At 53.2% G+C, this 16,432-nt stretch overlaps 1 pseudogene; it reads right to left on the bottom strand.

Moving 5' to 3' along the window:
* Window positions 1-219: 219 nt before the first annotated feature.
* LOC100907513 (uncharacterized protein K02A2.6-like) lies at window positions 220-4,173 on the bottom strand (annotated as a pseudogene).
* Window positions 4,174-16,432: the final 12,259 nt, after the last annotated feature.

A 16,432-nucleotide genomic window follows, 5' to 3' on the forward strand; every position in this document is an offset into this window, starting at 1 on the left:
CAACTGGGGCTTGCCTGCATGTCAGGCTTACTTTATTGTTTTGGTGTATCCTCTCCTTCGTCTTCCGCACGTGCATGTGAGCTGCGCTATCTTAACTATCGATGCTACATACTTCCCTTCCCCGAAAGCTTTCAACTCCGACGCTTCAGCACAGATCTACCGAAAAACTCCGGTGCTTTGCGCACTCGGTTCGGATACCTAGGGTTCCCGGTTGCCGCATCACTCTTTGGGACCGCCGCCAGGGATCTCGCGTTCCATGTCCTTCCGTCTGACATTCGGAATGTGGACTGCCCCACCTGACGGTCCACTCTGACGGGTGCTGAGAATCGCCACGCACCCTTCGTTACAATTCCTGGTTTCTTTATCCGCACTTTGTCACCCTCTCGCACCCGTGTACCTGACCGATGACCGACTTCGTTTTCCTTTTCGAGTCTTCTCCTTTGGTTTTCTTCGATGCGTGATTTGATCTCTCCTGACGGCTTAATTCTGCGTAGTTCATGGAAGTCTGTGATTTGAACTCCGGATCTCATTGCCCGGCTGTGCAGCAGTACCGACGGTGACTCGCCGGTAGTGGGATGAGGTGTATTCCTGTAGTCGGCCAACATTTCTTGTATCACAATATCTAAATTATTCTTATTCATTGACATGAGTTCCGCTGTTTTTAACATGTCGCCTAGGACTCGATTAAATCTCTCGACGAGTCCGTTGGCCTGAGGGTTATATACCGCTGTTCTACAGTGTACAATATTATGCTGCTTCATGAACAAGTCAAACGTTCGGCTCACAAATTGAGGTCCGTTGTCCGACACTATCTCTTTCGGGGTTCCTTCGCACGTGAAGACATTCCTCAAGAACAGAACAATTTTTTCTGAGGTCGCCTCTGACATGAATCGGACAACTGGCCATTTCGAGAAGTAATCTACTACTACCACTGCATAGCGAAACGGGGGTGGTAACCTATAATGAGGGCCTCGAACATCGATACCGATCTTCTCCCACGGACCTGTGGGCGGCGGCACAACCTGTGCCAACGGTCTCTCTGTTCTAGCCGACTTGTCATGCGAGCCACAAATCTCGCATAACTGTACAAGGTGTTCCACCCCCGCGTCCATTCGTGGCCACCAATACCAGTCTCGAACCGCCTTTTTTGTTCGAGCCATTCCCTGATGACTCGTCCCGTGAGCCGCTTGTATTATTCTCTCTCTCAAGCCTGTCGGCAGCACAACTTTCTCTCCTCTCATGAGAGTTCCATCAACGACACTCAATTGTTCATGGATAGACTGGAAAGAGCGCAGGTCTCCGGTTAGTTTCTCAATTCCGAATTTCGTTGCGATTATCCGGACAACCTCTGCCAACGTCTCGTCCCGCGACGTTTCTAGACGAACTTCGTCCAGCGTCAATGGAGCCAGAACGCCCGCCATCTGTGCTACGATTACCTCGCCGTCGTCATCTACCTCCACCGCCCCCTCCTGTGCCTCTGGTAGTCTCGACAATGCGTCCGCAATCACGTTCTCGACTCCCGGCTTGTACTCAACGTCGAAAACGTACGCTCCCAGCCTCTCCGCCCACCGCGCCAACCGTATCGACCTACGGTCTGCTCCCTTCGTTCCGAAGAGCGAAACCAGCGCCCTGTGGTCTGTCTTTAGCGTAAAACGTCTCCCCCAGAGGTATACATGCCATTTCTCTATCGCCCATACGCACGCCAAGGCCTCTTTGTCACTAGTGGAGTACCTGCGTTGAGTTTCTGACAGCGAGCAGGATGCGTACGCCAGTGGTTCTAGCTTGCCGTTGACCCGCTGCTGCAACACCGCCCCCAAGCCATAATCCGAGGCGTCGGTGGTCAGCACCAGTGGTAACGCTGGGTCGAACACGCGCAGCGGCGCTGCCTCCGCTATTGCTCCCTTGACGGCACGGAACGCTAATCGTTGTTTCTCCCGCCAGTCGAATTTCACTTCTTTCCGAAGCAATTCTCTGAGCGGTTCCACCAATTCTGCGTAGCGGGGGACACATTTGAGATAAAACCCCGCCATGCCCAGGAAGGAGCGCAATTGAGAGACATTCTTTGGCTCCGGCACATTCTCTATTGCTTTAACGTTGTCCGGCAATGGTTTCACCCCCTTAGAACTCACAACATGGCCCAGGAACTCCGTCTCCTCCACTCCAAACACACACTTGTTGTTCACCTTCAAACCCCTTTCGCTAAGGGTCCTGAGGAGCCCTCGTACCCTTTCATCGTGAACCTGCCTCGTTTCGCCAACGCCAAAACATCGTCCAAGTAGCAGATAACTCCCTCCAAGTCTTTCAAGGTTTCTTCCATGAATGCCTGGAACGCTGCCGGGGCCGAAGCCAACCCGAAACAGACGCGCGTGTATCTGAATAGCCCCCACGGTGATACGAACGCCGTGAGATCTCTCGATGATTCATGCAATGGGATCTGATGATATGCCGACCTCAAATCGATTTTCGAAAAAGCTCGGCCTTTTGCCAGTCGCTGCATGAGATCCTCAATATGTGGCAAGGGAAACGCGTCCTGGACCACCGCTTTATTTACCTCCCTAAGGTCCACGCACAACCGAACATCGCCGTTTTTCTTCTCGGCAACCACGATCGGGGAAACCCACTCTGACGCCTGAATACGTTCAATTACCCCCTCTTGTTCTAGTCGATCGATGACCGCTCTCACTCTTTCTCGTATCGCGAACGGCAGCCGGCGGCATCTCTGTTGCTTTGGCGTTACCTCTGGCCGAACCCTAACTTTATGGCAGAAATGTCTGACGTTGCTCGGTCCGTCATCAAAGACCTCCGGAAATTCTGACTCAAAATCTAGTTCCCTCAACGATGCGACGTGGCAGGTCCCCTCTCGCACGTTGATCGTCATTCCCAATTTCCGCATTATATCAACTCCGAGGACGTTAGCCCCGCTCCGTGCTACGAAGAATAGTCCTCTCACGCTACGTCCCTCATAATCGACCGAAGCCTCCGTCACTCCCACCGTTTCAATGATTTTTCTATTGTACGCCCATATCTTTCGATTCGTTTGTTTCAGAGGTGTTTCCCTGAGGTAGGTTTTGTACGTGAATTCATTCAAAACCGAGACCTGAGCTCCCGAGTCAATCATGAAATCTATGTGTGACCCATCCACTCGAATTCTACACATTATAGGCTGATGGTCTCCTCCTACAGAATACACTGATGCTGATATACCTGTCTGTTGAATCTCCGACTCCTCGCATCCGGCTTCTGTATCTTCTTCGATCGCACGTATTCCCCGACGCCGACATTCCTTTGCGAAGTGACCCTCGACGCCGCAGTTCCAACATTTAGGCCTCGCGGGTGGCGCCCGGCTTTGGCTCCGTTTGCGCTGTGATGACATGCGGGACTCTTGACGCGTATTTGGGGTCCTTCCTATCGCGTTGATAGCATTAGGGTCTCGCAAGGCCGTGGCCACCTGTGCGCTTATCTGAACGGTCGCCGCCAAGCGCCGCGCCTCCACATCAGCCGCCTCGAGCCGGACGGCCATTTGCACGGCGTCCTCCAATCCGAGATTGTCACCTTCCAGCAGCAACCGCTCTCTGATTTCGCTGTTCGATGTTCGTGCTATGAGCTGGTCCAGCACCGCCTGATTTTCGGTATAATGCCGGAAGTCGGCCCTAGCAGCCAGCCTTCTGAGATTTGTCACGAACGTTGCCACCGATTCGCCCTCGTGCTGTATTCTCGAGAAAACTCGCACCGACAGACGACTTTCGATTTCCTCTTGCAGAATCGGTCTCTTAACCGCTGCACTGTGTCGTCGTATTCGGGCTGCTGACTCTCCGCGCTCACGGGATGGCTCAACGGGGCGTTTTTCGATGCGTGAAACTGTCGTTGGCCCTCCAATCCGAGAGCGTTGAGCAAGGTGGCCTTCTTCCTCAGATCGGAGAAGTTCTCTCCGTCCTTCGCCAGCAGATACGCCAAAAACACTTGATACCACTCGTCGAAAGGAATCTGTGGCTCTCCTGGTTCCGCCAGAAACGGAGGTGGGGGTACTGCATCCTGTCGACTGCGCCAATTTGTAACATCCAACAGAGAAGCACACTGGGCTCGGTTCGACCAACCCGCAACTGGGGCTTGCCTGCATGTCAGGCTTACTTTATTGTTTTGGTGTATCCTCTCCTTCGTCTTCCGCACGTGCATGTGAGCTGCGCTATCTTAACTATCGATGCTACAAATACGTAATGCGCGTTGCTCGCGACCTCCTGACGGACAGATGAGTCGAGTAAAACTGCTTCGAAAATCCATCACACTCTCGAAGAAATTACGCTGATCTTGGAAACGAGCTGGAAGCTTTCAAATTGACGTTGGAGTGCGTTTGGCCCGGATGAAGCCTTGTCATTTTTTCACCCTGATTCATTCAGCACCTCCGATCAAGAGTCTCACCTGCAGACTGTTGTTCCATTCGAAATTTCCCTATCGGGCTCGCTATAGGCGAGTGAATAACATGGAAGATACTTTTCTGAACGAGTCGGAATTCGAACGCAGGTACAGTGGTATACGTTTCGTTGTCTTCGTTAAAGCCCCTTCAGTTCACTGATCCACAGGACACCAACTTGGAGCACTCGAGAAGCGATATTTCAACGGAAGAGCCGTTAGAGTTCTGCGTCGTTTTCTCATCACTTTACGGCTGTTGCAGCTCGGGTTATAGAATTCCGTTTGAGGAGAGCGGCGTCTCGTGGCTCGTTAAGTCGATACCGATCCCCGGTATTTCACACGCAGAGTTCTTCACTTCCAATGTTGTCTCACGGACTGGGATGATGTAGAACATCAATTTTCAAATGTTTGCAAAGCCGCCGCCGGCGTAGCGCGCGCCCGTTCTCAGGATCCCCGGACAGCGGCAGCGCGCGGCGCAGCGCCGGCAAAATTGATTCCTTTTCGCTGTTGGCTCACTGTGCCACGTCGACGCCGACACCTCCGCGCTCATCGTCGACATCGTCCCTGCCTCGTCTTCCCGGTGTTCCGCGATCGCTGGTCGACAGCAGGCAAACCCCAGAGGGTTTTATGTGGTGAAGACATTTGCCCAAAATGGAGCTGTTTGTTGGAGCGTGTAATCTTAATGACTTAAGACTCGGGGTCCCGCGCCCTCCGTCGCACGCCGCACCGTCCGCCTGCACGCTACCTACCTAGCACCTAAGACTGGCTGTGGCAGCGGCGCTCCTCTCGAGATAGCGGTCGATCCCACTGCAGACTCTGTTTATTTCGAAATCCGACCCAGACTTTTCGAGACTGAAAGTTCGATTCCATGGCTCATTTGGTTATAACACGATTGCTCGCTTCAAGACTTATCTATGTCTTGCGAACATCGCCCAATCCTCCTGCTCAGCCAGCCTGTGGGATATTCATGCAAATTCGAGCTTATGCTCCACTCACACACCTTTCGGCATACATAAAGTCTCCCGAGTTTCTCCGGGAGAACACGTGGCACCGATCGGTTCAGCGAGCGGAAAGCTGTCGGATGATGTCGGAAGCCCGTCGGATACAATCTCCGGAATCAATAAACGACCAGGTCAAACAAACGATTCCGGTCACATTCCACGGGCTCGAAATCTCCCTATATACCAGTAGAAGCCAATGTACATGTGTAATATGTAAGGATGTCTGTCTCAGTCAGACGAGTGGATCTTTAGATTCCATAATAGATGAAGGGCGAGAGCTGTACGACGCCGACGCAAGGAACCGTTCTGATATGGGGAAATCCTGCTGCACGGGGGCGTCAGGAACTCCACAAAACAGAAGCGACGAAAAAACGGGAGGAACGGGACGATGGGGAGATGGATAAGCAAAGCGCGGACGGGGTGGGTATCGAAAAGAGGGAAAACTAATTGTAAGCCGATTCGGACTAATCAGAATGGGAATCAGCGTAGGACTAAGCGAGGGAAGATGAACGGGTAGACAATATGGGAATCATGTTTGTAGGCCCATAGAAATCAGCACGGGGAGATGTAGAGGTAGACCATGTAGAGAACAGTTCCATGAGTGGGAGCGGAATCGGCAATAAATTGCAGCAGTTGAGAGCGCGCGCGGTGTTTTCTTGTCTCCCGAATATCGGATCACAACTCAGAGGATTGCCTTTGGAGCCCGGTAGACGACGCAAGCGAAGGACGGAGGACCGAGATGACTTTGCGCTCCTGGGGAGGGGTACACGGGTACAGCTGGGGCCGCAAGAGATCAGCGCCGCCATATTGCAGCAGCCTTGAATAAGGACTTGGCGCACGAGGTGAGAAATGAATGGGCGAGGCGCGGGCCGCGGTCGGCTCTCAAGTTCAATCACACTTGTTTAAGCTCCATTTAGGGATATGACCCGACAGCCTCGACATGAAACCATGGATGCCCTTCGGACCCGCTCAAACTTGGCCAATGGCTCCGTAACAGGGCTCGCGCCCGCGGACGGAAAACGAAAAGGAGGTTTACAGGCCATAGAGAGCGTGGAATCCGGAGACCTCCTAAAACGGGGAAAAGTCTGAATGTTCGCAGAAATTCGCGACAGGTATGGCTATGCCAGTACATTCTGATTAATCTTCAAGGGGACAAGGCCGCATTCCCCGTAAGCGGGAAGAAGTTGTTCCCCATCGCTAGAGTTCAAGAAAATCCCCTGCATGAACGACCTCACGGAGATTTGCCCCAGAGAACGAGGTGTTCGACGCTGGAAGAATGGCTCCACTTCAGGATATAGTTTCGTCTGGGCGGATGAAAATTGTCGAGCCGAGATCGCAGGAGCACCAAAGGGTACGTCCCACTCCACCCGCAAGGCTGACACTGAGTCGAGTTCAGGCTGACGCTTTAATGATCGACGATCTATTCTGTTCTGGTCGCCTTTCCGCGGGAACCTGCGATATCCGTCTTCTCGCCCGTAGATTCTGACCTACCGCTCATCAACGAATTCCTCTATTCACCGATCCTGTGATTTTTCCCGTTGCGCGATCAGGCGGGCTGTCCGGCGCTCTCGCTGCCGTCGCCGTTGTTGCTGTGGTTGTCGCGGTTGGCGGCGCTGAAGGGTCCCTGATTAATAAAAGATTGAATTCCAGTGACGCTCTGGAGATGTCGAGCGCTAGTCTCTCTATGGTTCCAGCAGGTTGTCGATGCGGGCCGGCTGCACACGAACGAGTCGGTGCCACTCGCTGACTAAGTGACATTGTGAGCTACAAAACTTCGGCAGAGGACGCAGGGAGCGATTGTGAGAGGGAGATTATCAGGAGACGGAGAACATCCATGTTCTAAGGCATCGAGGCTCACCCAGTAAATTGGGAGAAGTCCCGAGAGGGGAGAGATCGTCGTGTTCTCGTTGTCGGAGCCCGTACAGCCGCTGCCGTGGATCCCGCACTCCCTCTCACCCCTTAGTGTTTTGCTTCTGCACACTTCTCGCATTTTTTCGATAACTTCATTCATATTCGTCCGAAGCATCGAGCCTGCTGGAGCATATCACCCTCGGCGGCTCATTTCTCCCTTCTTCTCGTCTTCGATCGTAAGCTGCATCATGCGCCGTCCTCGAGTCGCGTTCGCTTGATCGTTTAGGATCGATGGACTCCTCTCCGACCCGTCCCGTGAGTGGCTCCATCGTCACGAGAGGGGATTTAGGGGGAGAGGGGTCGGGGGGCCGAATACACAACTCGCTGCGTCGCTCGAATTATCCATCGAGACAATGCAGGAAAAATCTTATTCGACAGCCTTGCTCAATAAATGAAAAAATCTCCGTTTCTGAACAGCCAGCAGATGTGCTGACTCTGTTGAAAAGCGCTCAAGGCTCAATATGTATGGTGATTGCATCGCTCGCTCGCCTTCTAGGCTCTCTACTTACCTCCTCGCCTCCCCGCTTGCCTGTTTGCTTGCTGTCGCCACCAAGGCTCGCTGCGACGCAGTCATCTAGCGTCTGGACATACAGGGCCAGTGCACTTTCCTCAGCTCGATGCCTACATGGCCTCGAAATCCTGAGCTTTCCAGAAGGATGCTGCGAGATCCGCTCATCCCGGTTTATTATTATTTCTTTTTTTTAGAATATCATCACTCTTAAGGTATAGGATTCACCAAGGGATCGAAATCGCTCGTGGGGATTTTCCTCCTCGAGCCTCGATTTCAATCTACGCTGCCAGCTCCGTAGCCTCTCGGAGTCTTTTTTTCCCTTATCGGGCGTTGTCATTATGAAGAGAAGAAGCGTGGGAAGGGTAACCGGTGATCGATGGCGACTGACACACGGAATCTAGGCCCTCCTGTTGTCGTCGATATTGTCGTACTCAGTATGTATGAGTGGCAACGTCTCATGTATGTATGAGTGGCACTTGAGATTCGTTTTCTCCGCCGTTGCACTTCTCTCCGTGTATTGGACCGTGATGGGCGGCTGGTGAGTGTCGATAGGTCCTCCGCCTGCTGACATTCTTTTGTATAGATTGATGTCAGGATGGATTCATCCTGTCAATTCAATCTTCGCGATCTCGCGCTGGAAAAGTGGCAAGATATGGAACGGGCCGATCTCAGACGCGAGCCTCTACCAACCAGTCGTATGACGCCCCTCCGATGCGAGAGACACGATTAAGGTGACAGGCTTCCTGACAAACGGTAGGCTGTCACGCATTCCGAATCCCCTATTAATCAGCGTGGTTCGTGTCGCTCGACCGACTGACTCCCGGCCTTTCTCTGATTTACTCCCGATTATTTTTGAATGCGTTGATCGCTCGATTGCGTTGTCGCTCCGTGGAAATCGCGACGTTCTCGATTCCCGCTCAATCCGCAACAGAGCTTTGACGCTTCCACCACCTTGATACATTTGCGGGATCCGAGCGCGACGTTTTCCGCCCCCCCTCTTCGCGCTTGTATATTCCGCTGGGATGAGACACCAGTTGAGCGGGAGGTTCGAGTGTTGGCCAGAGCCGCGGTAATCGGCGTTTTGATCGCGAACCCTATGCTTGTCCCGATTTCCTATGCAACTGCGCTCACTCTCTTGAGCTCTTCCGGTGAATGGGCTTCTTATTTCTGTGGGATTCCGATCTTTTTTCCGCGATCTGCCTCGGCGCCGTGATTTGATGTTGGATATATTTTCCTCGACCATGGTCCAGCGATTCTCTGATGCCCACAGAGATGAGATTGTGAATCGGTACGGAATATTGGTAGTCTCTTTGCGCTAAATACGGAGCATCGCCTGTTCAGATTCGATCCCCGCTGAGACTCCCCAACGGGACTAAGTATAAGCATTCGTGGAGCTTACTGCAAGTTTTCTCCGTTTATTTCCTTCAGGTTTTTGTTTTCCAGGGGAGCTTTGCTGACCATCGAATCGGAATAAGTGGCGTCGCAGGTTGAGCCGGGCAAAGGCTCGCCCCGACTGCCTCCCGTCCCCGCCTGCTAGCAGGGCGCATGACTTGCAGGCCGCCTCGACGGCAACACAGACGCAGAGCCTACCGTCGCCGCTTATCTCGGGAGCAATTTTTCTCCACGGTGTTCAAGCCTTGTATTTTTCTTTCTTCTCCCTCATGTACGCCGTTGGAGAGCAAACAAACGCGCGGGAGCTCTACAGTCTCGGCCGTCGGCGTCGCCCGTTGTTCGCGTTGCTGATTCGATCGACGAATGCTCCTACATTTATCCCCGCGTATCTCTTAGCTGGGAGGCCGGATATTTTCATGATCGCGGAAGAATCTCGACGGGTCGCATCAATCCCAACGAACGTTCAAAGTCAACGGAATATCGGTATCTTGTCCGGAACTTTGCTCTTCCAGCGAAAGAAGAGCTTTCTCGCGCTCATTCGCCGACGAACAGATCCTGAGGTTGACCGACCCAGTCTCGAGCTGACGGAGCGACGCGACGCAGCGACTGCCGGAGCCCTTTCTGTTCGGACAAATCGAAAATCGTTCATTGAACTGCCCCGATACCGCTGTCAATACCTATCGAGCAAGAAATTCATGAAGGCTTGATTCTTTTCAATCGAGAACGCATGGAAATGGAGAACTCCCCGAGGGAACGCAATCATTCGCAGACTGAATGATCCTGCGCCCTATGCCGAGGAACTCGCCCGTCCACCTCACTGAACCCACCGTCGGAGAGTGAGCACTGCCTTCGAGTAGCAGAGCTTCCCAAACTTTGAATTTCTATTTGCCGTCGAGACGATATGTTTGCGGCACTCTCACTCCTTTCGCATGTTGGAGTGGCCGTGCTCGCGTGACACGCAAGGAAAGGCGTGCTGGTGAGCGTCGAGGGCTGCCGACGCTCATCTCCACCGATCGGATAAAGAATGGCGTTGTTCCCGGCATTCTCGTTCGGAGAAACAGGTGCCCCTCGGAGAGTCGGGGAGGCGGCGGCGCTCGACGAGCTTTCCTCAGCTCAGACGGTGGGGTCGTGGGGTCGAATTGTTTCCCTCGCATATATTCCAGGCATCAGGCGTCTGCTGAAGAGGAGCTCGGGAATCGTCGATGAGCCGGAAGGTACAGCCGGAACCTTCGTCGCGACAAGTACCGAAAATTCTTCTCGTAGTCCAGAGTCGCCGAAGAGGCTCTCTCTATCCGACGATCCTCTCGCCAGTAGCACGGAGGATTCAGGATGCTTATCTTTCATTGCTCGATTGTGCCAAACGGGAAAAGCCCAATTTCTTCCTTTCTTCATAATGTGTTGATATGGGTCATGGCCCTTCCCGGTTTAATCGCGAATCTTCATTCCGTACGACTGCACTGACGATTCGTATCGCTAGTTCTCTCGGTCTGTTTCCTTCAGAAAAATGCAACTCGTCAGATCGCTGACCCTAAAGTCCTGCAGCTCCGCATTGAGCGCGAGAGACCGGCCGTCCACTCGAGAGTCCGGTCGCTCGCTCAAATGTTATGCTGTAGAGCGGCAGCTCGAGCTCTTGACTAAAAGAGCGAAGCCGATCTCTATTGGATTTCGTTTTTCTGCGTCTCTCGAAATAACGAAAGGGGATACGACGAGTGCAAAACAAACAAATGCAATCGGATCTCTTCGGAAACCGTTCTCTTCCTTTACTCTCGTTTTTTCGTTCTGATTGATATCGACGACATCCCGATCAAGCGGCGAGACCCTATCCGTCCCCAGATCATTCGATCAGTAGGCGTACAATTACATTGGGAGGCTCGGGTCCACGTTATATGCTCGGGTCCCGACCGATATATGCTTGCTGTAGTAAGTTAGATTCGCCGTTCGAACTGTAAAGGTTTGCTTGAACGTCAGCGTTTCCCTTCAAGCTTCAATCTCGAATGATTCAATTTTCGAAGCTGCCCATCGTCGGGCTACCAACATCTGCTTTCGCTGTCGGCCTCGAGAGCGGTCGGATCTGGGCAACAGGCAGGGGAGAGAACCTGTAGCAGTTGACGCCCCAGGCTGCTCAGGATGCGTAGTTTATATGTATTTACCCCTCTCACTCGGAGCTTCTGGGATGGCGTCAGGCTGATTGAAATGCCAGTGTCCCGGGGAGCGGTACGTAAAACGGTTGTTGACCGACCAGCTTCGAAATAAAGGAACTAAACGGAAACGGACGCTTCCCCTCGGGGAGCTCCTTTTGCGGAAGACCGAGATACCGATCGCTTGGGGGTCTCGTGGTCAAGGTTCGTGTTCCGAGGTTAGGATCAACATTTGAAATATCGATCACTGATTCCGGTTGGTAGAGAGCAAGCCTTAGTTAGGCATGAAATATGCTACTTGATTATTCATTAGGTGAAGTCCTGTATCTGTGTGAGTAGGGACGCGTGGTAACTCATGGACCCGGGAACTCTCTCAACCCAAAGTACCTCGATTAATGGCCAGAGATGTCGCGAAAGCTGGAATCAATGAAACGTATCATTTCGTTCTCCCTCGGGGCATCGTATCATCACATAATAATACACAGTAAGACACAGCTGCTGACGGGACGTACCTGAACCCTATCGACGCTCCGTAAGCTCACAGACTCGGCTATGGCGGACCCGATAGCGGACTTTTGGATACAACAGATTGAATCCCGGGCCCCGGTCCTATCCCCTCCCATGCTGATCGAATCAATGAAAACGGGCTTATTCTTGCGAGTGGGAAATTCGGTAGCAATAGCCTGTTGGACGATTCGCAAGGTTCCCCGTTTTTGAGCGCGTCGTAAGCAAGGCTGCTGTGTTTCCGATGATTTTCTCTTTATTTTCCCATTCAAAACCCGTCTCACAACAAAACGGACTCTGGATATAAGGGACCCTTTCAGCCGGCCCTTCAAGTTCGTCGTGACGAGGTCCTCCGGTGGTAGAATTGGAACTGCTAGGCCATGCATGAAATCGATCCCGATTGCCTACATCGCCTTGACGGATGCCGAACGCGACGAAAACAATGACGTTTTTGGCGTCCACCGAAAACTGTTTTCCAATAATACCTCATCCCGAATCTATCCCCCGCATGACCATGTCACTTCTCTAGCCGGCTCATACGAGCAGCAGCTGCTCGCGCCACCGCCACTGCTGCCGCTGCTTCATAGAATAAGCAAGGCCAATCCAAGAAGATCCAGACGGGGCCGACGAGCCTCGGGCGCTGATGGTCTCGTTGCCGTGAGCCGTTATGCCGCCCAACTGCAAATATCTCGACGGGAAAGTCGACGGGGAAGCCATGAACCCGCCGACAGAGACGAGTCCGAGAGACTGGGCGGGATATGGACAACTCGAATGCGGGGGGCGGGGGCACTGAGGGCGGACGGGGGAACAGGGATTGAGTGAGTACGTCCGTCGACGAGCAGAAAATCTAATTCGCCTTCCTTCCGCAGTCGACGACCAAGAGTAGAACGAGGCAGAACAAGAACGGCGAACAAGTCACTCCGTCCCCTGAGACGAGTCCCTTCACTCCACCGGATCCCTTCTCGTGCTCGGAGCGTTTTTTTTGCCCGAAAAATTGCGATGACCTCCCGGCTGAAATATCACCATTCATTCGCTGCAACCTGCCAACGATCATCTCAATGAACACAAGCTCGCTCTGATTTTCGGGAAGCTCGCGTCTAGACGTCCGAGGTGTTCATCCCGACGGTAGATCCATGGTTTCCTTCTCTCGACCCGAACTGAGCTCTTGATCTGACTTCTGTCTTTGATTTGGCTCCCGAAGATTCCATCTTGCGAACCGGCACAAGGAAAAGCGGAGGAGAGTAGCAGGCTCGGAATTCCCTCAGGGTCTCCGTTTACACTGAACGCGCGTCTCTGGGCTCCCGTCCAGTGACGTCAACAACGGATACGAGACGGAAAATCGCGTCCATGAAACTCCAGCGCACGCTGTGGACGGAGATGAACAGGACGACCTTGGGATTCTGCCCGCCTCCGGAAAATTCTCGCTAGTTTGCCGATTTGAATTCGTTCTTGACACTTTTCCGACAGTTGGGAACTCGGCTCGCCGAGAGGTGTTCCTCGGGGCTCGTTCGTCTCGGGCAAACCATTAATTCTCGTCCCGTGAGGAAAGTGGCCAAGGGAAGCTCCTACGTTTCGGTAGCTCAGCAGAGAAGTCCAAATGGCAACTCAGCGTCGGGGAAGCTTACCACTTCTGCGCATGGAAGGCTGCCGCACATGTCCTGCGAGCTTCAGACGCTCGCTTGCCGCCGAAGTTCTATGTAGGAGAGGATATCACCGAAGTCAGGACTTCAGCGAGAGAGTGACAGGATCAGCTTGTCGGCTCATGCCGTCGTCGGGTCGATAGCGGATATTTCCTTCTCTACGCCTCTACCGCGGGCCCCGTTCTCCGAAGTCTCTGCAGCTAGAATTGCGGCCAAACGTGCGGGAACGTCGGGTGTTGCATCGGGAGGTGCGCGACAATCTACGGTTCCTGAACTGAGGCCTTCGGATTCACGCACAGCATCGTTCCCATCGTCGTCATCGAGCGGCGGCGATTCCTTTGTACAGGTACGGCGAGACAGAGAAACGATCTGACAATGAAACATATAGTAGGTCGCAGCGAACGGGGTGTGGGCCGAAAAGACCGGAGGGCTCTCCTAGAAAGCGCGTGATCTGCATCATTGATGTCGCTTTCGCCGGCTTCAGCTTCTGCCACGGTGAATCGCACAGCTTCGCTCCCTTCATTGGCGTTCGTGTATTTCCACGGAGGATGTATACCTGCCTGCTTTTTCTCATATCTATCTTTCCGCGGCACCGATCGACTTTGTTTTTGATATCTGAATGAGAGATACGGGGAAAATTATTATTCGTCAGACTTTACGAATTGGTACCCGCAGAGGCTGTGCCGGGCTGTAGGAAGTGCCGAGAGCCCGGCAACGGCTGGTTCTGAGCATGATGTGAGCACCGCAAAACAATGAGTTCTATCGATAAGACCAGAAATAGAGAAACGGGCTGACACACCATTCTGAACTGGACTCCGGACGCTGCGCCGTCGAGGGCGTCTCGCTTGCAGACAGGCTAATGTACTTGATTGCCCTCTTCTGAATCTGTGACGGGTTAGAAGCTGAGAGATTATATCACTGGCGGCGGCAGAGCCGAGCCCGGAGATAGAACGAACACTGAAGCTGTTCTCCAACTCAGAGGAGGGAAGAACAATTGTCGGCACGAGGATTCTCCGCGTTTACTCGTGATTCTTCTGTCTCGTTGTTTTTCTTCATTCCTCTCTTTTCCTCCCTCTCTCGCTTGCCAGTGGTACCCAGCCGGTAAAGTGGTTTCTCGACGGTTTAATATCTCAGCAATTCTGAATCTGTCATCGTCAGACGCGGCTCCGGTGTTTCGAACGGGAGTGCCGTCGGTACCCTCTCCTCGAGGCTCTGGACGCCCGAACCTTCCACCATTTCCTTCGTTTTGTTTTGACGCTCGTCATCGCAAACCTAGCTCTGCCTCTGTCACACACGGAATGCGGCTAAGTACATGATTGGCTCCGACCGTTCGCGCTCATTCGCGATAGAAGTAGTGAACGTTTTGTAGAGCATTCTCTGTGTCGAATCAGGATCATTCGCCAATGAAGAGTTATAGCAGATCAATATTCTCTGGAGACGAAGGTTTCCTCAATAACGGCACTGTGAGAGATTACGAACAGAGATTTGGGTCCCACAGATCTTGATCCTCAGATCATGAGCAAGACCCTCTGACGAGACGGAAATCACGACAGAATTCTTGTTTTTCGGGTGGGAAGCTTGGGCTCCTCTTTGGCGACAACATTCATTCGACGGTAGGTCTCTTCGCGGCTTTCCGGGAATATGCGTCGCAACGAGCCATTGATGCGAAACGGAGCCGTTTCACGCCGAAGGCGCTCGAAGAGAAGCAACGAGTTAATCGAATTTCCTATGGATTCTGGGCGGGGCTAGAGAACTTGAAATCCTAAGACGGAAACGAAACGAAAGGATGGGTATCTTGAACTGCATATACGGCGGAAGATCGAACTTGCCTTCCACAGAATCGGTGCAGCTTGATTGTGACATAATTCGCGAGGGATCTCCCCTGAGATTGGAGCATCTCTCGAGCGAAGGAGAAATCCTGAGCTCGGTTCAATTTAGGAGATCTCAAATCGCGTTTCCCTCTCGAGAGCTGTGGGGCCCGAATGTGGGTGCATGGAGAAATCTCCTGCGCGACGACGCGATGCCGCGGAGAAGCGCTGCCTAGTATTCGATTCAACAGCTCTGCTCCGGATTCCAGTCGGTCTCTCCGCTCTGTTCGGTCTTCCGTTGGGCCCTCCCGGAAACGTTAGACAGTAAGGAAACCGAGTCTGGCCCGCTCTCGTACACTCTGTCTTGGACGGACAAATGTCGGATTTCTTGGCGGTCGGCTGGTGAGTCCGACCGAACTAACGACGGCATCTGTATTCTCCCTTTTCTTGCCCATTCGCTTGACGGTCCAACGAACTCAGTGAGCTGGCGAGCGAATGAGCGTATGGACACGCAACGGGGATTCGTTGCTCGGTCGGTCGGTCGGCTACGCTTGCGGCGCGGCTCCGCTGTCGGTTTTCGGAGGACCGCACGCGAGGAACGGAAGAAAAAGGCGGAACTACGAGTAGACATTACTCTATTTCCTTTCTCGGGCGTTTAATAGCTTTATCTGACGGTCTCAGCAAGTTGCCCTCCAAGCCTATAGCCATCGCCTCTCGGTCGCCCCGCCGGAGCCCGCATCCATGGTGCGGGAGCTCCCGCTACTTTGACTGCAATTTGCTCGGCAACACTCGATGTCTAGAGGGAACCGGAGACCGGCCGCTGCCGCCGCCGCCGCCACCGAAGCTGCCGTCGCGGCCGCCGATGCTGCGACTGAGCATCGGTCTCCAAGGTATGAAGATGTCTGTCCGACCGTCTGGGTGAGCTATCTATGTGAGCATTTCTCCCGGTCTATCCTCCCTCCTCTCCCTTAATTCCTCGTTTCGACAGGCGGGCTTGCCTCGGAACTACTAGCGGTAGTTGAAGGAGTAGGAGTGGAAGTAACAGCGGCTCCAATTACCCTTGTCCGCCGTCGCCGCCGCCGCCGCCGCTTAGGAAGCTCTATCGGGGCAAGTCTGGTCG

This window comes from Galendromus occidentalis, unplaced genomic scaffold (assembly GCF_000255335.2).
Source record: "Galendromus occidentalis unplaced genomic scaffold, Mocc_1.1 scf7180000077440, whole genome shotgun sequence".
Taxonomy (NCBI): domain Eukaryota; kingdom Metazoa; phylum Arthropoda; class Arachnida; order Mesostigmata; family Phytoseiidae; genus Galendromus; species Galendromus occidentalis.